The sequence below is a fragment of the Photinus pyralis genome, unplaced genomic scaffold (genome assembly GCF_008802855.1).
Source record: "Photinus pyralis isolate 1611_PpyrPB1 unplaced genomic scaffold, Ppyr1.3 Ppyr1.4_LG5, whole genome shotgun sequence".
Classification (NCBI taxonomy): Eukaryota; Metazoa; Arthropoda; class Insecta; order Coleoptera; family Lampyridae; genus Photinus; species Photinus pyralis.
In genome coordinates this window covers 14575871-14599577 of record NW_022170596.1, presented here as the reverse complement: position 1 = coordinate 14599577, position 23707 = coordinate 14575871, and the positions used below count along the sequence as shown (strand labels likewise).

At 35.8% G+C, this 23707-nt stretch overlaps 1 long non-coding RNA gene across 1 annotated transcript; it reads left to right on the top strand.

The window, feature by feature from the left end:
- Positions 1-6734: 6734 nt before the first annotated feature.
- On the top strand, positions 6735-7570 carry LOC116172376. The gene is made up of 3 exons (XR_004145643.1): positions 6735-6885; positions 6931-7411; positions 7469-7570. It is a non-coding gene; the product is annotated as an uncharacterized LOC116172376 (long non-coding RNA).
- The last annotated feature ends 16137 nt before the right edge of the window (positions 7571-23707 follow it).

Here is a 23707-nt window from a genome sequence, read left to right as displayed (position 1 = left end):
GTTTCATTACTTTAGTAAATTCAGATTTGTATTAGTTTGAAAACTGTGGTTTCAAACGTTTGGTTGGGGGTGTGTAACGTTATGACGTGTCGTAAGATGTCGTTGGCGTTTAAACTATACTTGAAATATTGGTCTTGCTATCAGGAATTCGGAAAACGCACTTGTCTTCGTACCTACGTTTGGTGCGGATAAAAATTTGCAATTTATTTAGTTGCGTTTAAGAAAATTTCATTCCAATCAATTTGCATTGAATATTCCTATTGAGGATAAATTTTAAAAAGAAAAGGTCATAGAACCGTAAGTTTTTAATTTTATTATTTCAAATTTGTAACATTTCACCACATTTTAGTTTTTTGTACATACCGGATTTGGGCCCTGGAACAGAAAGAAGGAGCATTAGTTTCTGCAGCTTCCGTATTACCAAAAAAACAAATTCAGTAGTAGTTTGCTCTAAATAAAAAAAAAAAACAACTTACCAACTTCAGCAACTTCTTCAGGAGTGTTCGTCGATAACTAATTCACTATCTACTGGTCAAAAAAAAATTTAATTGCATCTTCAGACGACGGCAAGAGACAGAAATCAAACGCAAGGTTAGCTAACATTTCACCATTCGGTCATCATTTACTCATTTCAATTAAAATCTTCCATACCAAATTGATACAAATGATACGTAATTTAGTTGAAAAGTACCTACCTGTTTTTTAATAATCCAATGTAAATTACTTTAATTTTATATTTTGTTCTGCGATAGCGCTATCCCGTCTTTATTTAATTTTTTTTCCGTTTAATCTTATAATTCTTGTGTTCCTTTCATAAAAAAAAAAAAACCTATAAATTGTAAAGGGTACTTGATACTTGGTTGGTATTAAAAAAAAAAAAAAAGAAAAATTCATTTTGTTTTTTTTGATCGCGCTAGGCGTGATAAGGATAAGGGTAAAGGGGTCAATAATAACTCAATAATCTTTACTAAAATTTTATATGGTTCTTATTTGCTTAAAATATCGCATTTACTGTAAGAGAACACATATTACTAAATGGGGTTGAGGCGAAACAATCCTGTAAGGTAAACGGTTAAACCACATTCATTCGTAAAAACATACTTAACACACAAACACCCACTTAATGCAAACTGCAAGTAGGTATTAAATCGTCTTTGCAATATAAATAAATCGTTGAACTAAAATACCTATGACGCCATTTCATAAATCACAACGCCACAACGAAGATAGTACTACGACGAATTTTATTTAATAGTTTTTTGATTATTTCACTGACTGTGACGCTAGTAGAAATAATATACAATGCACGGAGCGTTCAATTACTAGGCTTCTAGTTGATTCAATGTGGGGCCGAAATTGGAGTCCCACGGACCGCTGACAGAACGGGTGCGCTATATTCTGTCGTGGAAATTCTCAGGTAACTCGTTCTTTTCTCGAACATGCTGTCCAAAATCATCTTCATCGGTACGACGGTGACTGGGTGGCGTTCATATCTAGCTCTCGGCGTAATTTCGCTTTTCTAAGTATCGCCTTCAAGACGATTGGCTCAATTTTGCACGATAATTCGCACTAGTCTAAGCTTTTTGTCAGTTAACATCCGGCTGCGGTAGACGTACTTTAACTTGACCCTCCTTGTAGTTATTTTATTACAATAACTCATTAAATTTGCCTCATTCCGCATATACATACGTACAACAGTATTTATGATCTTATTCTATTTACATCTGAAATAAAATTGCATTTCTAACCGCGATTATTAACTTATATTGACCTTTTAGGTTCCTTATGGTTAAATAATAATATACCAATTTGGGTAGTCATAATTAAAACTGATATTTCTTGCAATGCGTAAAACATACATTTGCTTTCGCTCAAGGTTACATTCATACCTACATTTAGATTTTGCTTTTTTCAAATTTCTGTATAGGGAAACCATGTTACAGGAGGGTACTCCCAAAGGGCGATTGGAACAACTGACGAGACATTTCTACTGCCGATGCCGATGTGAAAAGTTAAGTGTAAATATCTCGAAAATTGAATGTCGGAGGAAAGCAACGCTGGATCGAGCGGTGTGAAAAACTGCTTCGACGAGCAAAGTGAAACCGCTTGCGAGTTTCGAGCACTCCTAAAAGTGCTCGAGCGGGAAAAACGCTCAAGAGCGGAAAAAGCGCTCGGAAGCGGAAAAAACCGCTCGGGGGCGGAGAAAACGCGGTAGCGGCGCTTAATCCTTCAGCGCTTGAGCGCGGTTAAAAGCGCTCACGAACGAAAAGAAACGCCCAGGAGTGGAAAAAAGCACTAGCGAGCGGAAAAAGAGCTCACGAGCGAAAAAAGAGCTTGCGACGAAAAAAACGCTCATGAGCGGAAAAACCGCTCACGTTCAGAAAAAAAGCACTCGAGCGCCGAGCACATTAAGTAAACGCTCGCCGCCACTCCGAAAAGTGCTCGCGAGACTGGAATGCTTTCTCCACCACCACCTACCCCCGTAAGTGAGTTCGATGAACAGTCTTCACATCTCTCGGCAATGATATTGAAAGAGAGTCTTCATAACAGGGAAATGCATGAGGAATAAGCATGAGGTTATTTCGTTATCACGAGAAATGGAACGTGGCACGTGGACTTAGGATTGATTTATTAACGAAGGAAGCGAATCAACGGTTTTCCTCAATAAGAAGCAATTTTGTGGGTGGTAGTAAATCAGAAAGAATGGTAGGGACCAATACGGGGAGATTTGGCAAGCATTCGTTCTAGGAGTACGAGATAGTTTAGTACGTGGTCCAAGGGAGTAGTTTATTTCAAGCACTAAACGTAAGATCAATTCCGTTTCTGGGCTGCGGAAGCGTTAACCGTAGAAAGTTTTAATTCGGGTCGGTACCGCGGTGTAGTAGAGCAAGATCCAGGACTCCAACACAAGTATGTACAATAAAGTAGTATTAGTGTGTACAATGAACGCTATCTTGGGCCAATTCTCAGAGGAGAATATATTATACAGAATTAGAAATTAATACTGTCGGCAGTATCTGTGGACAGATACTTTAAATACCAAAAGCACCTATATTGTTCTTCCGCTTTTACTCACGGAGGTACTTTAAATACGCCTACGATTGGTCTGGCAATTTACAAAATATATTAAAAGGCTCCCTAAATTTCATAGATAAAAATTAAGTCTCAGTCTGTAAGCAAAGTGAGTACAATTTTCACGTAGGTATCGGTAGCACCTGATACCTGAGAATTAGCCGTCGGCCCAAGCTAGGGAGTATGTTTATGTGCATTGTACAGACTAATACTACTGTATTATACATATTTTGTCGATCAGAAAATAAGTAAGGTCTGGGAGCCCTGGGATCTTTGACTATAGGTCAAGCATATAGATTTTGTATTACATTTTCATATCGCTAGAGTTCGCGAAATGTGTTTTGTGGACATTTAACCCGAACAAGTCTTCGAGAATTCAACTTTTTAGTTGCGGAAGCATTAGCTCCGCAGAGCCAATTCACCAGATAGATAAAATAGTACTTACAAGCGAGTTAAGTGAATGTGTAATTTATCACACCACAATAAAGAATTATTGCACAATTGGACGAAACAGAGACTATCGTGAAATACGCAGCAGCAGCATAAATTAACAACCCAGGACAAATTAATTAAGCGCGCCAAGACGTTTATTTTCCGTCACAATGAACGAGTAGAAACATATTTCACGTTACTTAAGTCGTTAGTGAACAAAAGGAAGTTGAACTTTGCGAAATTTGTAACCATAATAAGGTTATAGCCTTTCGTAGAATAAACATTACTAAAAATTTAACGTGTAACATTTCTCATGCAATGAAAAAATTCTCCTATCGTGTGAATAAACAAAAAAAGCGTTAATAGCAAACTTTCATGTTAAAAAGACTCTTGCTTGCTTACAATCTAGACATAGTCAATCGTTCAAACAAACTACACCCAAAGAACTTTTGCTTCACCGGAAATTTCACCGAGAGACGTTTCACGATGGAAAAGTTCCCATTTACTGCAGTAATTAATTTTGCGCATCATTGTCGATTTTATTTTGGTACCAACAGCGTTCTCTGAAGGGAATTCTGTGTACGAGGTGCAGTGATATTTATTTACCTATGTGAAATTAAAGTGTGAACGTCTTTAAGAAAATTGCAATTTGTAGTTGATTGAAGAAATAACACTATTAACGAAAATCTGAATCCTCGGTTTCTTAAAGATCTCAACCTATGTGCAAATTTGTAGCAGTTTTGCATTGCATGTATTTCCCAACCTATTAGAATCGAATTGATAGAACAAATCAGTGTTTCGTGTGTTGGTTCGTTCAGATTTCAATAAAGAGAACCTCCAATTTAGTGGATTATGATTATTTTTTAGGTGAACCGTATATTAAAAAAATGTGCTGTATATTGTTATTAGATTCGATATTAAGCAAAGGCACAAAGACCTTTGCCACAAACGGAATTTCAAATTACAATCGGTGATTCGTTCTGAAATGGGGCAAAACCTTATAACTACTGTGTAGGGTATTTTAGTGTTAGTTTTAGTATTTCAGCCCTTGTAATTTTCTGACAGCAAGTTGCCGAATGCGGTACAAAGAACTAATTACCTTTTCAAAAATCTTTGAACACAGATGAATATAAATAAAGGAACGTAACTATCCATTGCCTATAATTCTACATCGCTTCTAAAGTAATGACATGAATTAACATATTCTATCTTATCTAAATCAGCCATGCTTTAAAAACGCTATACTATTTAAAAAAGAAACCACTCCACTATTCCGCACAAGCAACGCGTGGTGACAATAAGAAATGAATCTTTAACTTGGCCTTTTTGCCATTTATACAATCAGAACGTACTTATTTAGTTTCTTAAATGAAATGAATGTTGGTTGACAAACTAATACAGAAACGAACGTAGCACAGGGTAGTGAATGGGACCACGATTATCTCTACCACAGCATTCATTCCACAAAGGGAACGCACTATAGTGTCTTATTTGAAGCTCATTTACTAATGCTGCTTCAGCCTGAGTGTTCATTCAAAATCTCTGCGCTGTAATTGAGTAAATTTAACAAAAAAAAAAGGAAACTGATTAGCAGCACTACATAAAATAAGTACTTTACATAATCCCATCAATCTTCGTCAATTATGCTGTAGGCAGTTAATGAATCGCGAAATTCATACATGGAAGAGCAATTAAAGCTCTCTTTGATCGCTAGAATTAACCACTAGCTAATTGCAATAAGGTTATTAGATTCGACGTTAGCGTAATCTTTTTTATACGATCGCATTAAAATGCAATCGACGGATTATTATCGTATTACCCGAAACGATCGACCCATTCTTTGTTGTGCTTTAATTGTTTGTCTGGAGGGCTGTAAATAGATGGTGCTCGATTGTACAGAGCCATAAACGCTCACTCCCCAAAGTAATTTAAACTTTGTAGGTTAACCGCTACAAGTAACACTTCCCTTTGTTGTGCCTACATATTTATTTAACTAGATCGATTGAAGTCCAAAACATCGTTTAAACTCCAGTTTCGTTCTTAAGCGTCTCTTAAAAAGTAATCATAGTTTATAGTTGGGAGAATTATATCTATATAAATTACGTCAATTCCATACGAAGTTCGCGTGTCAGCTTCAGGAAAGTTTCGAACAACTGCTCATACTAAAAACGAAACTGTTCTCTTTTTACCATGTCAAGTCTTTTTTGCGTTTTCATGTTCTATTTATTTGTTTACTGTGCGGGTGAGTGAACGTTAAATTTATTTGTGAGTTAGGAGGATGTAGGTAATAGGATAAAATTGCCAGTTTTACTTCTCGAAAATCAGGATGCATAATATTTTAATTAATTTGCACGAATCAGGCTAACAATCAGTTGTGGATATAATTGGAAGTCGGGTATATGAACTAACATCATAGTAGGAGCTCTTTACACTATCTGCTTTTAGAATTTCAGATATCTGCCTTTTTTCTCTCCACCTGTATATCTGATATCAATTTTAAATATTCCTTTACATATCTGTAAGGACTACGCTCAGAAATAGTAATGCTGGCTTATATGCCCGAAAGGTCCGAAGAATTAGAATAAGTTCTCTGCCACGGAATGCTTTTCGGTAATTCAAGCTAGTAGCGAAAATCATGTCGGTTCCGTATCGTCTTTCAAGCAGGGCAAGTTCATTTCGTTTTACAATAGACATTAGGCCTTGACAATTGTAAACAAATTTATTTTGTAAAAACAAGAACAATAAATACCAAAACAATCAAACTACAAGAATAGTATATTCTATAACGAGTATGGAATAAGGTGTATTCCGCGCGAGTGAAAAGTTCGTCACACGAGCCGAAGGCGAGTGTGACGGTTTCACGAGCGTTGAATAACCTATTCCTTACAAGTCATAGACATAATTTTTTCTACTACTACAACGAATTGTTGCGAAATATGTAAAATTCCGACCAGAGTTAGTGGTAGACAATCCACTAATAGTTCTGTATGCTGTGGGTAGGTATAACAAATCCATGTGGCATTTGAGCGACTCTCATTAGTCTAAATGACCCAGAACGAACGATTCACTACACATGCGAAAGAATGTCAAAGGTTTGTTCGTTGTATTTCTGTTTAGCACAGACGTGTTTAGTAATCGAAAATGTACATATATTTGTTACGGTTAAAGTAGACATTTGGTAAATGTGCACATGTTAACACTACTCCTTACTTGTATGTAAGTATAGACAAGCGTAACATTTTAGTTGGCATTACATTTTACTTTTTAGGTTAGTTTTCACGCTCCCCAAGGTAATGCCTACTGAGGAAATCTGTTCTGGTCCTGGATCACCAACGACTTATTGTTACCTGTTTGGATGTTCTTTTCGTATAGTGCTGTGAGGTATATTAATTGTAGCGATATGCAACTTCACACGTTTGGTTGTAGGTAGGTATAGCTACTCGTGGCTTATGTTCTTAGGAATGGACCTCAAGATAAACACGTGGCTTAAGCTGTTGTGAGTGGACCTCAAGATAAGACTTGTGAACAAAACGCTAAGTGTTTCGGGATCTGATGAGGATTGGATTGCTTTTTAAAAGGGCCTGCAACTTAGCGTAGCTGCTTGTGTCGACATTATTGTTCAAAAGTAATTTAGATCGTAACATGGGATACGTTTTGCACAATGTTGTAGATGCTTTAATTGCCTGTGATAATATAAGCCAACACTACGTTTTCTGAAAATAAGTGTTTTTTCCTCATCCCCCGCTCCAAAGATTTGTCCCTACACTGCTTTTGATTTTCCGAGAAGTAATAATGTTTTGGCATTTTCTGCTGCCGCGGTGATTTCCGGGGGAGTATTTGAAAATTGCATTGGACCACCACTGCTGCTAATTTGCGCTACAGGCAATTAAAATTCAAAATAACTGGTGTAAGTTTAATTAAAATTTTGACAATTTATGAATTGTGATTTGGATATCATTAATAGATGTCGCCACATGTGCTCATTCCATCACAAGAGTTAGAATGAAATTATTCCACTTCAGTATAACAGAATAGGCGACATTCTGTTGTTAAAAGTATGGCAAGTATGAAGCGATTCTAAAGTAGTAGTAGAAAAAACTTATATTCGCACGAAAAAAATATTTTACGCGTGCATTACGTGATCCAAGCCACACCAAAGTTTATGAACTACAATAATTATTCGATTATCAACAAAAACGCACCTTAACATCAGGAAAACTGAAGTAGGACAAATCCAGTAAGCAAAAATCTCTTCAATCTGGGTGGAACATAAAGTAAATCTATTAACATATTTCGGACAATTTTCAACACGAATACGCCACTTCAAGTTAAACCGATTTAGAGGTATTGTAGAAAATGTGGTTGTTGTATTATATTTCAGTCGCCGTGAGTTAGATATCTTAAGGGTATCATAAAAATTCTAGCTCATTTTAATTGTGTTAAGCGGTTGAAATATTAAAAGAAAGACGTCTTAAGGTATTATACGGTTACGTGTAAATTTTCAATTAGGTAAAAAAATTTTTATTTTATGTGGATAAACTGGAAAGGGAAAAGTGATCACAGGGTTTGACTATTTTATTTTTATTACGCATAGAGTTTATCATTTTATTTCAATATTTACGAAAAAGGTATTTAGTATCTTGGTGTGTGGAGAAACTGAAATAACTTATAATTTTGTATTCAGTATTATACTAAACCATTCTGTTTTTTTTAGATTATCGACCAGATCGACGAACGATTTCCTATTGTAACGTCTCTTTGTTTCGTTGAATGTAACCTTAGTTTGAGTACCTGACTGAATGCGCTTAAGTATGTTAGGAATGTAGTAGAATGTGGAAATCTCATGTCGAAAATCCAGAGACATCAAACTAATTTCACATTCATTACAATACATTTTGAATTAAACAATTATCTGAGATATATATCTACACGTATTTACGTCAATGAGGAGTGTTGTATCTTTTCGAGGTAAATTTATTTTCATAGGATTCCTTATTTGGTTAACACGTTGCTTTTTCGGTTATACCATATGTTATAATATAATTACTTATTTTTTCTGCTTATAACGCAATCCGAAACCCATTTATTAATGTGGTACGTAAGTTTGAATTCATTACATTCAGTCTAATACTGGCACTGTAGCATATGGATTATACTATCGTTACACGATAAAGTTTGCGTGTAAATTTGTTTATGTAACCAAAAGCGGGAGATAAGATTTTTATTCCAATTAAATTTATGATTTATAGCAATGCATTTATCAACGAGAACTTGAATGTGTAATTTGTAGGTGGGGTAATTTATGTCAAGATAACAATAGTATTTGGAGCGAATTCTTGAGAGGTGGTAGTGCCAGTAGTACAATCCTTGCCCATCTCTTATTACCACGTGTTTTAGAGACTGCGTGGATTTCACGGATGAGAAAATGCCAAAGATGGTCGTGGAGGGAACGACAAGCAAACCCAGGTCCTCTAATACCCTACACTAGAGTACGTGTACTCAGTGTAACAGTTTAGTTACATTTACAAGGGCCGAAAAATGTTAATATGATAATTAATTTACCCACGGTCAGTTCAGTAATAAAAATATGTTCAAATCCCTTAACCTGCGGAAGTTGGGGCCTTATCTCCTCTGAAAACTTATCAAAATCTAATGCTTGGGTTTGGTTACACACTCGAATAAATACGCATATGACAAGAAAATTCCATATCTGAAATTCTTATCTTTCCACATAATGAGTTACCCATACATTCTGCCGTTCAAAATATGCAGACGCCTGTGAATGGTAAACACAATTTTAATCCAACCAAAGGAATAGTATCACTGAAATTAAATGTAAATTTTCCAATCAAATAATTACAATCTTTTAATTGGATTCGACTCTTATCAATAAATACAATACAAAAGCTGTTTCATACAAGTAATTTTAACGGGTCGATTCCTTTAGGAATATTAACATTACATCGAACAAAATTCCTTGTGCAAATTCCAAAAAATAAATAACGGCCTTGTTACGAATTAGACTAAAGCTCCCGTCCTAACGCAAAACCTAGCTTTCCGGTAACTCGGACTTCATCACCAATCTGGTTTCAATTAACATCGCGAATTTACAGGAACATTTCTGTTCAAAATTTTCCATTGAAAATAAAACTTGCCGCTACGATATAGATAAACTTTCACAAAACTAAAATTTTAGCACATCTAAAATGGTGCAATTATACGAAAAATAAAATTCCTACACACACAGTCGTGCTAACTCTTAAAAAATATGGTCACGTCGGCACCTCTCTTTTCACTTATATATAAACGCACACTTTTTATCGAAAATGCCGGCGTTGATATCGCTTGTATTTCCGAACATACTATCGTTCACGTTCGCTATGAAGCGGTAAGCATGTAAATTTTCATATGTTGAACAAAACACAAGTTCAAAACCAAAGTTTTAAAAAACGGCTAAGCGACCACCTGTTACATCAGCTTAGTCCCGATTACGGACTCAAGGATCAACAGTATTGGAAACAGTCCTTTGTATAAAGAACAATTTCGCTCTGTTGGCAAAGCGTTCTTGCGTGAGCTTCTTGCTTTAGGTCAAAAATTCCGGGGAGTGTACCCTACCTGGGGCGCATTTACTTAATCAAGGAAAGTTTTTCTTGGGTTCAAATTATCGGTAGCCAATTTACCACAAAAACAGAAGAGATCTCTAGCTGCACAGACTGAAACTTAAATGATGAAAATATCTAAATACAATTTTCGCGATTGTATTGAAAATATTTTTTAATCAAATTACTAACTTCGCGAAGTTTTCGCAACGCTTGCAGTGTTTGCAAAGACAAGTTTATTAATATTCCGTTCTTGTACGTAATACACGGTCGGTACCAAGTGAGGTTGTTACGCTTAATTTAACTTGTTGCTTTCGAAGCTCCTTTCTTTGCTTTGCAACGGGAATATGGACGAGTCAAAAGTACGCTCAACGAATGCTAATGAAAATACTTTTAGTAACCTCGTGAAACACGGAACCAATAGAGAGAATAAAATTAGGATTAGTGTCACAATATCGCTCTGTAAATAACAAATAAATCGACAGCGTTCCCTCTGTAAAGGGTTGCACCCTCTTCGGTACAAATAAGAGGCTTTTGATATTCACCTGGTGTTTTCCGAAATTAATGATTCCATTAACTGGCCCTTGAATTGTTTACGTTTTACGGTTGGTTTCTTGCGATTGTTGAAGGTTCCCGCTTAAAGTGAGATATACTGTACTTGCCCCGCTAATTTGTCCTTCGCGCAAGGAAGTCGTTTAAGAAAGGATTTATTGATACACTGTCGTAATGTGGCGTATGTTGTTGTAGATGTTCCCCTATAAATTTAGTAGAAATAAACTAAGGCGTCATTTGTTTGTGTCGCCGACAATGTTCAACGGAGGAATAGCAATGGATGCTACGGGAAAGTAATTATCAGACGTTCAAATAAATACGCTCCCCCAGGTCCTATGGTTGGAATTAATTCGGAACAGTATAGAAAAAAGCGATATAATGCGATTTTCTCTCCTTTTTGCACTTGTGGTGTTTAAAACCTAAAACTATGGGGGTGTTACCAATTCAGTCTTAATTAATGAGCTTGAAATGAATAAGTATTTAAAGTTATAAATTATGTAAGTACAGAAATTTATCACAGGAGTTGTTCTTGATTTTAAATCGTTAGCGTATCGTTTCACTTTAATTTAGTTGACACTAAGAAGTTTGTTTGCTTTAGAAGCACATCTTCCAAATTGCTTCATAAATATGTTTTAGACGCCCATTACACATAATGAAATTTGATTTATAATATTTGAGATTATATTTAACCGGTGACGATTGGCAACTATCCTGCTGGAGTACTTACATTCTTTTGCTTATTGGACGGAGCAATTCGTCTCTGTCACTTTTTCAATCCATATAATGTAACATAATATAGTATTGACATATCTAGGAATTGATGTTATTACATTTTGTATGGATTTGTGGATTTGAATATGAAATATATTTTATGATCAAAGAGGGATGAACATTATATTTGCGATTAAGAATAGTTGGACTAACGGCTTGATTACGAGAAGCTTAATAATTATTCATTGTCTCGTAGACGTGGGAATTTTTACAATTTATTAGAGTTATTCGTGTATTATATGTGTAGTTACCTGATTGGAAATCACTTCGTCTCTTTGAAAAAAATGAGTTAGCCTATGAAGGAGCAACGCTCAACGCTTAATGAAAATGCCCGAAAAGAAATTGATTCCGGACTACGTTACGTGACTCTCTCGTGATTCGGACCTGAACTCTGTTGGAGACCCAAAACCGAATGCTACCTCAACTCTCCTCTGGATTAATCCTTACTCATTGTTTTTTTACAAAACCACCCACAAAATTCGTTCAGTCCCACGAATCAGAAGCACCAGAAACCCAGGTCCCATTTTGGCCATGTTAGTTTTTTTAGGTAGTAGTATTGTTTAATACGGAATGTGTTAAGTATGTATGTCCATCCCTTAAGCTATTTTTTCAGATTTTGTATCATATTGTATACTGCACCTTACGACCGACGTGATGATTTTGAACGTGGGACGCTAATAATATCTAATAGTGGCAGCGGAGAGACCTGCGAAATCGTTCAAAAAATTTTTCGGAGTAGAAAGAATTGGGACCCACACCATTTTGTTCAGAAATGTTTGAACCTTTAGAATCTCGCTTTACGACATTTTCCCGTGGTCCTGACAAAAGTTATAGGCCGTTAAAGTTGAACTTTACTCATTTTTGCGCGCGCGACTAGACCACCGAAAGTATTTATTTTCTCAGCAACTAAGCGATATACATCAATAATTCCTTTTGTAAAATGAAAGTACATTTAGAGCAGAATCTAAAGCATTCATTTTTACCTATACCTTGTTATGCACAGTTTTTAGAAAAAGACCGTCAACTTCCAAAATTCGTGTAGCAGATGAAAAGTGCGCACTTTGAACTATCATAACTTTTTATTTCACGATACCGATTTTCAATATTAATAGCTCATTCGATGCTCCAAAGCATTGTGATTATTTGATTTTCTATAACATTACCGTGAATTTTTCATAATAAAAAAGTTACGGTCATTTAAGTAAAAACCTACCAACCTCGCCGAGTCGAGAGTCGCGAGTGAGACGGAGAGGGAAGGATAGTCAGCAGCGTTCGCGCAACAAGGAGCGATGCGTAACTTTACTAAGACATTTTTCTCCGAATACCAAAACTAGCCATTTAGGCCGTTTACAAATTCATTCCGCCGAGTTGCATTGTAAAATCTCAAACAATTCATATTAACTCATGTCTCAGTTCTTTGGTGAAATATATAAGTACAAATAGGTAGGTACCTTTCCCTGTAAATTTTGGGGGATACTCCACAATAGGTATCTCTTGTGCTGTGCTGTATATTGCAAGATCAGCAGTGGTATGATTTTGTCCCAAAGATTCAGGCTTGTTTTTTGATTTCACTAGACGATGGTTAGGATGGTATTGTAGCTCGTTGGTGGAGAATTCAAAAACGGCATACATATGTATATTGAATGGTAGATACCGGAACTTACTTAGGATTATCAGCATGTACTTAGGTTGTTAAAGTCAGTATTTGGTATCTAGTGATAGGTAAACGAGGAATTTGGATTTCTTCTGCCGATGTATCTCGCTTTTGAAAAAGGACTGTGCGTTGAATTTTTTTCGTCTGTTTCCACAGAATATGGCCTACTTATTCTTATTCTGTGACTATTTTTTATTTTACAAATTTTTGTGAAATGTAGGTAGACACCCTTAGCAGAACATGTAATATTGATGTTTACTGTACTTGTTATACCACTGTTGGAGAACATTTTTCTGACCCGAAAGACCAATTTTCAAATGAGTATAACTTTTGTTTGAAAAAAACTGTTCAACAATTTTGTTCCGTATGTACCTACACAACAAACTTCGTGGAATTTGGTCCATTTTCGTTGTCCGGCCAAGCATTGCAGTGCAATTATTTTTTTCGAATTTTCAAAAACTAATTTCAGATTCCTAATTTTTATATTCAAAAACCACCAGATACCAAATTTCGTCGAAATCAACATTTTTTCGCACCCCTATTTAGAAGTGTGCCCTTTTCTGGTAGGAATTTTGAAAAATTATTTGCAAAACCGGAAAGGGCATACAGCAAAACCTATTCAAAGACTTACCACCAGTCTCTGTAACTGTTGCTGAGAAAAAAATTAAAGGAGAAATGGAAACTTTACCACTTTTTTGAGGGTGGCTCCTAAACGAATACATGGAGTTAACGAATTGTTTGAGATTTTACAATGCAACTCGGCGGAATGCATTTGTAAATGGCCTAAATGGCTAGTTTTGGTATTCGGAGAAAAATTTCTTAGTAAAATAGAACCTTACGCATCGCTCCTTGTTGCGCGAACGCTGCTGACTATCCTTCCCTCTCCGTCTCACTCGCGACTCCCGACCGGCGAGGTTGGTAGGTTTTTACTTAAATGACCGTAACTTTTTTATTATGAAAAATTCAAGGTAATATTATAGAAAATAAAATAATCACAATGCTTTGGAGCATCGAATGAGCTATTAATATTGGAAATCGATATCGTGAAATAAAAAGTTATGAGAGTTCAAAGTGCGCACTTTTCATCTGCTACACGAATTTTGGAAGTTGACGGCCATTTTTCTAAAAACTGTGCATAACAAGGTAGGTAAATATGAATGCTTTAGATTCTGCTATAAATGTACTTTCATTTTACAAAAGGAATTATTGATGTATATCGCTTAGTTGCTGAGAAAATAAATACTTTCGGTGGTCTAATCGTGCGCGCGAAAATGAGTAAAGTTCAACTTTACCGGCCTATAACTTTTGTCAGGACCACGGGAAAATGTCGTAAAGCGAGATTCTGAAGGTTCAAACATTTCTTAACAAAATGGTGTGGGTCCCAATTCTTTCTACTCCGAAAAAAAAAACTACCTTAAATAAGCGAGTTAGCGCCGGCTCTCCGCTGCACTATAACTGCTCCTAATGAACTCGACAGACACCCAGTGCCTAGAGAGAAACAAATTTGAATTTTTGGCGTGCACCCCTCTACATTAAACTGAGTTAGCGTGACTTAATTAGAATTAACGTGAATTAATTTGAATTAGCGTGAACTAATTTGAACTAACGTGAATTAATTAAAATAAACAAGAACTATTGCGAATTAACGTAAATTAATGTAATTTAACGTGAATTAATTGGAATTTACGCGAAATAATTTCAATTAACGTGAATTAATTTGAATTATCGTAAATTACTTTATTTAAAGCGAATTAATTTGAATTGGGGTGAATTATGTTGAATTTAAGTGAATTATAAACTGTTCTTTTTTAGCATTTTCTCAGGAGATAAATCTACACGATATTGGTACAAAGACCAATCTTGCCTTTTGTTTAAAGTGAATCTGGCATAACTGTCAGTAAGCCAAGGCATTATTAAATACCCGCTTGAATTACTTTGATGCGCAAATTATTACGCTTCAAAAATTAACTCGGTCATACGCAATATGTCGTGCATTCCCATAGGAGATTGCAACCAGGGACGGCCGCTTCCGGTACGAGTTAAGAGTTAAGCGACATCTATTTTTGGTTCCAATCCACTAAAATCGCGGATGTTAGGCATACAACTTGATTATTTTAAATTACCAAATTCATTTATTGCTCTTCTATTGTAGTATAAAATTTAGTACGTTACACATCCGGAGTTCGTTTCGAAAATTTTCCCTCGATATATAATCCGTCGCCTCCCCGACTTTCAAATTAACATTTCACTCCAAAGACATTCCAGTGTTTCATTTCTCAAATTTTGCTTTGGCTAATTTCACGTAATTTAATCGCATTACTCTCTCAACTTTCAATATTCAAATTTCAGAAAAGCTAGCATCATGCCTTAATAGCGCACTCATAAAATCTCGGTACTCCTGTAAATCTAATTTGAGCATCGGTAACGGCTTCTTGCCATGTTCGCGTTACTTTAGATGAAAAGGAGAGCTGCAAAGATAAAGGTCTTGTTTATTATTGTGCAGCGGGCTTTGTTGATTTATTAAAACGCAATAATGATAAAAAGGGCTTAGAATGGAATTTCGCTTGATTTGTAAAGAGCGAACGACCTTAACATACGCCGCTCTCCAGAAGAAGCGTAGAGAAATATTACACTTGACAGCTTAATGTAATTGTACAAAAATAAGAGCAACACACATTTTTGATTTTGTTTTACGCCTTCGCTCGTAAGGAGCGTGGATAATATGTAGGTAATTAGCAACATGAAATTTATCCGAGAAAGTAATCGGATTTCATAACATAATTATGGAAATTATCATATTAATCTTCAAAGGATGCGTGTTCTTATGGAGCTATATACTCCAACTTTGTAATTGAGATTTCTGTTTTGTAAGACTTTGATGTGGAAATTGCAATTAGATTATGATTTCTGCAGTTTGATCATGGAGTAGCTTTGCTATACCTACTGTACTAATTAACGGAGCTTCATGTTTCCGTACCATTCGAGTTTTTTTTTACTTTTAATCCATGGATAGATTTTTTTCTGGAATTATTACAGGCGTGCAGGATCAAATTTTGCTTACCTGCATAGCACAATCGGCTACCAGACAGCTCACCACGGATGAAACTTACACTAACTATTACCGTGTTTTTACCCTCCAACATCATATAGTTTATAATACTTACTCATTATTTACAAATTCACATAGATTTTGCTTCAGAATACTTCAAAACTTAGGTGATCGTGCACACGCACAGACAGACAGACAGAAATACAAAATTATGAACGATCTCGAGGATCGTTAATAATCAAACGAGTAAAGAAGTTAGCTGATCTGCGAAGTGTAACCGGAGTAGGGAGAGGGCTCCCATCCCTTCCCTTTTTTATGACATCACACGTGCCGCGCTGTGATTGGTTGTGCCATTTTGTGCCGGTAAGTTTGAATTTGTGCGAGATTTGAATTTTTGAATTTGAGGATGTTGGTAATTTTGAAACGGCAAGTTTGAATTCGTGCGGGAGATTTGAGCTTTGAATTTCCGGACGTCTGCCATTTTGTTGCGATAAATTTAAGTTTCAATTTGTATGGGAGATTTTAATGTTGAATTGCAGGATGTCTGTCATTTTGTTGTGGCATATTTAAATTTGTGCGGGTAATTTTTTGACTATGATTGGCTGTGTCTTTATAAATGTGCAGGGTGTAATGATAGTTATATACAGAGTCTTTGCGGGCCCGCCCATTTCGCCGTGGCCAGTTTGCCGTCGCCAGTTCGCAGTCGCCAGTCGGTCGGCGGGCCACTTCGCCGTAGGCTCGGTTCGTCGGCGCCAGTCCGCCGGTGGGCCACTTTGCCGTCGGTCTATAAATGCCAGAGGGATTGATCTGAAGGGAATGTTTCGTAGAGTTATCCAACCAACACCATTATTAAAGTTTTCAGTATTTATGCAATTTACGCCCTTCCCAGGTAATTGTCCTCAAACCAATCCAAGAGGGGATGCAATTGGTTGGAAAGGTAATTACTGAGCTGATCGACTGCATCCTCCAATCTTTCCACGGGAACAAACCCATAAGTAATAAGAATAAGTAATAAATAATAAGTAATATTAATAAAAGATAAAAGTAAAGGATTGGGTAGGTTTGTTTATAGTCACATAATTAAATAATAAGTAATAAGTAATAACAATAAGAATCAGGAAATTATAATTTAAGAGTCTTATTATTTATGATTGCGAAATGGACGACAGGATTTTTTTGGATATTATGAAAGAAAAATTGTAAATAAAAAACTATAGTTTACTGGAGAAATTACAATACTTTAATGTGATTAAGTAGCATACTGGTCATGCGAAGCGACGGCGAAGTGGCGACGGTCAACTGGCCCGCCGGCGGACTGGCGACGGCGAACCGGGTCGACGGCAAAGTGGCCCGACGGTAGACTGGCGACGGCGGACTGGCGACGGCAGAATGGCGACGGCGAAATGGACTACACTGGGGTATTTGTGATGGATATTTTGTACCGGTGATTTTTGTATAATTCTTAAAAAATGCACTAAAAATAAAATACTTGACGGGGATAGAACATAAACAAAAATTGTGGGCACAATCGGGTGTGTTATAACAAATGATCTCCAAAATATTACAAATCGCTGTATCGGCGTAGATCTGAACTGTCAAGATTTAAATTTAAATACATTTTTAGTAAAAAGGTCATCAACACGTAGTCCAAGAAAGCATGAATATCAAGACAATTCGATTGTAGTATGTGATCAAACGTCATATCAAGGAATCGTCGAAAATAAAAAAAATCACCTTTGAAGCTCAGGTCGCAACCTTGTGAGCTCAAAAGGGCGGGTTCTGCCAATATATAACAGATAACAACACAAACAAAAAAACGAGAGTGGTAGTGAATAGCAATTCTAACGTCTGACACTCGGCAATTGGATATTAAACCGTAATTAATACTCTATAAAAATCAGTAACTCAACTCACGTTAATTAACCGTAAGCAAAATTTTAACGTGATCACGGATTGCTCCTACAAACGGCGATTATAATATATTATATAAAAGCATGAACGTGAAATTAAATTCAAGAAACCTATACTTTACGATGCACAAATAACTAAATTTCTATACAGCAACAGTGCAATCTAATTAATTCCAAATGTAAATAAGGTAGTATGAGCAAATTCTTCGGAGTAAAACAAGTAGCGTAAGCGAAAATTGTAGATATCGGCTTGGAACAAAGTCTCTCTAATTTTGGAGACATACCGCAAACAGCCTGAGCGGCAAACAGCGTCAGCGAAGTATTGAAAGTAAAATCACAAGAGGTAGACAAAAGTGTCGAGTAACAAAATGGCGTGTACGTTTTTTCTTACAGTACAAAGAAGTGCATGAGCCGAAAAAAAAGATCTGCACGACCTCGGGCAGCAAAACAAGGAACTATTGTAATAAGAAATCTATAACACTTAGCTGGGATCTAGTGGCAAAAATAAAGAACTAGGTAAAAGAAAGAAAGGAAATACTTAGATGGCGTAAGAAAATTGAATATAAACGAGAGTAGGAATCAGAAAGTTACTTAAATCGGGAATACAAACTGGTAAGAAAAAAAACGTAACAAGCAGTTTACAATTTACATGTAGAAAGAGGTGGTAGATGATAGATCTTAAACTTTTGTTCATATCCATATGAGCAATGTATTTGTTTTTTGTTTTAGTGAATAAATTAATTCGAATAAAATACCAATATCGCATTATATTCAATGAGATATAACAGATACCGAAGAAAGAGGTTTTAAAAGATAATATAAACACAAGCACCATCACAACGGCGCAAAGAAAATGCAAAAATCCAACGCTTGCCTCCGCGTCCTCGGATGAAGCTAGCGGATCAATAAGACGGAGGTCGATAAATAAATTGACCGTGAAGCAGGGTATCGGTAGTAATCCCTTTACCTCATTTTATAGGGCGAAGATGATCGCTATTGTAACACTTGTAGCAATGAGATGGGATCCTCTTGTTACTCGATCCAAAACATTTCTCTTTGTGTGACAAAAGAAACTTATACAATACAAATATAATGGGCTCTGTGTAACTTTTGTGGCATTGAGATTAAACATTTTAATGAACATAATTTTCTTTGTTACACATCGACCTTAAAAACTTTTAAACCTCTCCAACTCAACATCTGGAAATTTTCTTGTAAACACTGCACGCGCTCCTTTAATAGGATTTTAGTTAATAATCCTTTGAATGTATAGGATAAAAACAGTGTCTGTTGACTTACACGCAAATGAATTAAAGCGCCGACTGAGACCATTTTAGATATTTGCGTCGATGATTGGCATTTCTAGAAGATGTAGTGACGTCATTTAAACGTGATTCCGTCAGAGACTTGTTATAACTAGACCGCGCGTAACGTAGATTTTACTATAAACGCCTGTTGTCAAGATAGGATAGGCAACCAACTGTTCATCGCGGGGCAGACGTACGTTCTGCAGCTTGCTTTAGCCATGTTTATTCTAAATTTTAGTAGCAAAAAAAGATAACATATAGCTGTTAACTATTTTAATCGAATTTGTTGGTATTTTATTTGAACTAAATTGGTATATAACTGCCTTACTCTAGTCCTAATTTGATTTATATGTGTATTTTAGTGGTGAACACGTATGGGAAAATATACTCTTAAAACTAAAGATATAAGTAGTAAGATATGATTATTTAGCGGATTTTGTTTCAATATATGCCTATCCAAAAACCCAAATGGGCTGTAACTGTTATTTATTTTTCTTAGACTGCTGATAACCATTTTGTTTACAACGCGGTGTGGTGTGGATTGAATGAAAAACCTGAACACATTTTCAGCAATTTGGCAAATTTTTAATGCATCGCTTGATACGTGCAACAATCCTCCACGATTTTTTCTAGTTAAAAGCTTTGAATGACTCTCTGATGCGAATATCGCATCTGCACATATGGAACATTTAACAGACTTAGCTATTTTTCTTGTAACAAAACCTGAAATATACTTAGTACCAGTAAGTACTTAGTTACGTCTATACCTAATAGGCAAATAGGTATTGCCGTTGTCTTGCTGGTAAAGGATGTCGAATAATAGTTCTACGTTATTTTAAGTGAATGGGAAAGTCGAAAACGCTCGGTATTGCATTATTTTTTAACACCTTCGTAGGTATCTTTCTAAAATCGGCTTCATTCCCCACAAATGCACTATGGTGGGAGTAAATTTTTCTCTTCGAATGGCTCTGATCCATTGGCCCTTTAAACTTGTATCCGTTGAAAATCAGCATATTATTTAAAAATTTATCGACAGAGTACATGTTGATAAGCACAAGTTAACCTAAGTTTATTGGTTTATTATCAACAGAAATGTATCTGTTCACTAATTCGAGCTAATCACGAGAATGATTAATGAACGGAACATCTAAAATAACGGCTTATTTCATTGTATTGCATATCATCTCAGCGATTTTTGCCCCGCGGTGCATTGTGTGTTGCATACTGTGTCGACAACACCTTAGATACGTTAAGCGCAGTCTAGTTATAGCAAGTCTCTGGATTCCGTGGCAAGGTTCGCGCTATGACGATTTCAGATGCGGTTTAGTGCCGATGCATGTTAATTCCATGTCACACACCTGAGATTCAAGCGATTTTCAGTATTGACACATTTGAAAGTAAAAACCCTGTAGTCGTTGAATCCCACACATTTTAGAGCTAAAAAAAGGCTAAAGGTACAAGGAATGCTCATTAAATTTAACTGGGAGCGTTCAAATTTAGTCTACCAAATGATCTTCTGATCTACTGGGCACTATCGTTTGAAAGGTAACAATGTAGATGTTATTTTATTTATAGAGCGTGTGAGCTCTACCATAAAATTAACTAGGTACATTGGTGATCGCTAGATGTCACTCCCGTCAATCCGCTGCCCTTTCAACGCCATTTTGTAGCACCGGTACAACTCATGGTGATACCACAGAATACAACCGAGTCCATCGACATACTTGTGTTGATGATATTTTATGTACAGGGTGTACAATATTATTGTATAAATAAATTCAAAGTTTTGTGTCAAACTCTGCAGCTAATAACACTAGGTAGGATGAACAATAACAAGAGCTCGTTACATTATAACCTGCTGAAAAAAATACCGGGTTTTCTAAAATTGTATAATCTATGAAATAATGTCCAAAAAACGTAATAAATGAGGCAAAACTTTTAATTCAGTTGAAGTATATAATGAAATTATAAATGCATACCGTCTGTGCAAAGAACACAAAGTTAGAAATCCAACAGAAACTGCTGTTAAGAGTGGCGATATACATTGAAACTGTTTGAAGTTACATGACCCAAGTGTATAAATTTAAAAAGTTTTCCTAAAGTGCACTTCCTTAATCGTTCTGAGAGTTGATGCACCAAACGCCAATATTCCATTGCACAAAAGAGTAAGTCGACAGTGTAATTTCATGAGTTCTTAAAATTACATCATTAACGTTTTAATTGCCTCGGTCTGAAAGGATAAACAAAAATTTTGTAAGTACTTTCCCAAAGACGCAAGGGAGTTTGTGGGGCTTAATGAAATTTTGAATCAAGCCGCGTATGAAAGCAGGCAAATGCGATGCGATATGATCAGCTGAAGGAAGTTAGAGACTAACTCGTCAGTGTTACCCCTTCCACTTTCGCATTACTAACATCATTTGCCTCGGCTAATATAGCACTTTGCGCGTACTCGTAATATACACGGTGAGGTAAAAATTAGCTATGTATTTTCATTAGTTTTACCCTATTACGTGTATAAAATACTTTCCCCAATTTAAAACGAGCCCTCCTCGGTATACGGGTGGTTTATACGTAGGTATATATACTTACCTAATACGGTCATAAATACATGCGGGTTGTTATGGGAATTTATTACACGGTCTATAATTAAGATCTAGATAGTTTTATGTTGTGCAAATTGAACTTCCTGCGTTAGTAAATAACCGTTAACAATTTTCGTAACGGTCGCTTTTCAATATTATATTTTCATGCGTGAATCATATGAAAATTGTATAAAAGTTTAGAGATGAAAAAAACTTTTGAAAATAATTGAAATACCCTCGTCAGGCTTTGGAGTACCTAATGCAACTTCCGTTCGAGTTTTGTTGAAAATGTTGAAAAGAAACTGAAAAACCCTGTCTTTGAATTCGTTGAATGACGAAATGGAATTATGGGTGCACTCAATTTGAAATAGTGTGATTTACATAATTTTCAATAACGTGCCAGTTTAAAATTCGTCACAATTGCAGTTGCTATATTCGTACATAATTTTTATTTCGATTTGACATGTACATTTTCATTATAACATCTATGGGAGGAATTAAATAAAAATTCATGCTGACTGAACAAAGTCAGACTTTCATATAACTTGTAAAAAGGTCCCTTTCGTTGGGGTTCATCTTTTTGAATTTTTATAAAGGGGTAAAATCGGATTAGATTAGTTTTAGGTGTCGAGTATCAGGGAATATACGGGGTGTTTATATTCAAAGCTCGACCTTTCCAAAATTTCCTAAACAAATTTGGCATAAGTCCACGTTACATGACCATGGTAAGTTAAAAGTAGTAATTATTCGTTTACTTACTTTATTCAAGTTCTTCAGTGTTAGGCTTTGGCACCAGTCTGTCCGGCGGTAAGCGTAGATTCTCTTAATTAAATCTACGTGTTTTCCCTGTAAAACCCTGAGAAAATCAACATTGTAAATTTGAACTAGCGTGGAATTGTAAGTTATCACTCTATAGTTAACGTAAACGGTGTATGTTAAATGAACCACAATTACTCCTAATTAAAAATGACCGATTTAACTATTAAACCTCCAATTTGGGCAGTAAATTAATAGGTAGGGATTAATCCGGAGGTTTTGAAAGTCATTCGAGTTTGGGTCACGCGTATAGTCACGAGAAAGTTACTTACAAGAAAAATTTGATGTGGAACCGGAAAATTTGTTTTTTGGACATTGGCTTAAGAATTAATATCACGCGAGTTTTCCAAAAAGAATGTACGGTTAAAAATGTGGAGAAAAACTGCAAGCGTGTTAAACATGTACAGTCGAATTTAAGTCTAGCGAAAGCACTGGAACTACTTTTGGCCTTTTTTTTACTTTCTTTAAGTCGAGCGGACGATTGCCGACGAAAGTTAATTAACAATAATAATAATAATAATATTTAGTTCCATCCAGTAAATCACAGATTAAGGATATTGGACAAGTCATTCTACACAAACAATAAAAAAATAATATAAACACGTATTTGAATATATAGTAAATTAAAACAAGGTAGGTATATCACAGTTACAGTTTCTGAAAAAAACAAAGACGAGTAAAACTTTTAAATAACAAAGATATAGAAATCACAGTTGAAATGCATGGTCGAGATATTCCTCCACAGAATAAAACGCATGAGTGACTAGACATTTTTTAATTGCATTTTTAAAGCTGCAGCTTTCGTGAAGTTTTAGTTCTGCGGGCAATTTATTGTATAGCAGAGCCCCCATGTGATATGGGTTGTTCTTGAATAGACTGGTATGATGTTACTGTAACGTGTTATTATAGGAAAAAACTGGTGGTTGTAAAAGGAACATCTACTTCAAGAGCGTATTAATAAAC